Source organism: Micropterus dolomieu, linkage group LG06 (assembly GCF_021292245.1).
Source record: "Micropterus dolomieu isolate WLL.071019.BEF.003 ecotype Adirondacks linkage group LG06, ASM2129224v1, whole genome shotgun sequence".
NCBI classification, from domain to species: Eukaryota; Metazoa; Chordata; class Actinopteri; order Centrarchiformes; family Centrarchidae; genus Micropterus; species Micropterus dolomieu.
This window is the reverse complement of record NC_060155.1, coordinates 14,964,892-14,966,865: the sequence shown is the minus strand read 5'-3', so window position 1 is coordinate 14,966,865 and position 1,974 is coordinate 14,964,892.

Sequence of the window (1,974 nt, the reverse complement as noted above, 5' to 3'; positions counted from 1 at the left end):
CTATACTCTGGTCTACGTTTGAGTTCTGGCCCCCGGTCCTGACAAAAATATTCAAAAGTACAAGTACCTCAAAAATTCACTGAAACACAGCAATTAAGTAAATGTACTTTCCACCACTGCCTGCCCTTGTGTCCCTGAGACCCTTTCACTTTTTAATTAGCTGCAATGTTGTTGTTTTGCGGTCTTGTCTATGCACATGTGCACACCTGCAAAAAACATATATGTATTGTATGTTCTACGAAATAATCAGGGTTCTCCAGCAGGAATCTAGTTGTGTTAACTGGATTATTCTGAAAAAGAAAAAAAACCCTACAGTTTAATGTCTGATTATGTCTTTACATGTTAAGGCACTGACTGTGTGTGAGTTGAGCTTTTCATTTAACTTTGCTTCTTCTCACCAGATGAGCAAGATCATAAATTGAAAACCCTTGTGCTCAGAGTTCCCTGTTTTTTCATTTGAGTCATTTGGGAAAACACACACACACACACATACACTGTCATGCAGTCAAACACACAGTCATGCTAATGTGATGCCAATGCATTACCCCATCAGATTGTGTTACGCATGGATGGCTCTTATCATTTCACCCTAACTTTCAACTAAATGTAGAGAATGTTTTCTCCCTGACATTAGGGTTTGGTAATGGTGCCTTTCAGGGCCACTCTATTTTCTGAAATGAAATATTCATTCATTGGCGAGGACAGTCTTAGAGGAAGTCTGTCTGAAATATGAATTCATGGTTCCAGCAGACATTTCTTGAATATTTGATGGGTCATCAGAGCTCTGTGTCTAATACTGTGCAGTATATATCCATTCTCTGTTTTGCTTCTCTATCTTCAGTTAGTTCTTCTTACAGTTAACCATAGAAGGCCTGGAAATATGCACAAAAACATCTTCTAGGATAATTCTGGTACATATTTTGGTGAAATTTAAAAACATAAACCCTTTCTCAAATGTTCCTTTTGCTTTGGTGTTTTTTTTTTCTTTGTCAACAGGTTAACGTCTCTTAAAGTCCAATCCATTGTGTGAAACCATCAGCCACTGCACACTAAATCGGCTTGATTGCATGCCAACAAGAAGATAAAAGGCTCGGAGGTGGGTACAGTAATCCAAAGAGAGCGGGTGGTCTGCTTCAAGGCATATCGTTTTATTCCCTCATGCATATTCACTTCTAAGCCTCAGAGTATGCAGATTAGTCTTGTCTGAACAGTGGACTCTCCAATCACATCCTACTTTTGCTTTCTCTTTTTTCTTCTCTCCAACTGAACCCTGCTGTGCGTGAGTGCCAGCACAATGAATGTAACATGCATGTGTGTGTGTGTAGGGGGGATTTTTTTGCTTGTTTGCAAGTTCGGGGGCAGGCGGGTTTGAGTGTGCATGCATGAATAAATGTTTGGGTGTGTGTGTGTGTTTAGCTTTGAGTGTAGTAGGTATGTGTTTGCCAGACACATGGCTTTGTCTTGTCCTGGCACTGTGCTCAGCTCACCAGATGTTCTCCTTTTTTATCATCCTCCACTAGCACCGTGTTCTTTGAGGTTTAGGGAATCTGTGTCGCTCACATTCAGTTCGCTCTGTTGTTTTCTGCTGTTCTGTGGAGTAACGACAAGCCCTTCAAAGAATTAAAAATATCAGCGACATTGATGTTTTCCGGGCCCTACCGTAGCAGCAGTTTGTTGTCCAGAGGTTTGTCTTTTGAGAAGAAAATTATAAGGAGTCAATTTGGGGCATTTTATTTATTTATTCAATCACTCATCCATTTATTTTTATTGTAACAATACTGGTGAAAACTGGTAACATTTGTTGTTTATTTGGATACCCATCGGTTACCCTGGCAACAACTACTGTGGTAAAATCAACAAATTACACTTACAGTACACTATATGCAGTATAAAATACAGTTATAATATATATTATATATTATATATTATATATATATAATACTAATTTGAGCAAGGATTACACCAAACTCAAAA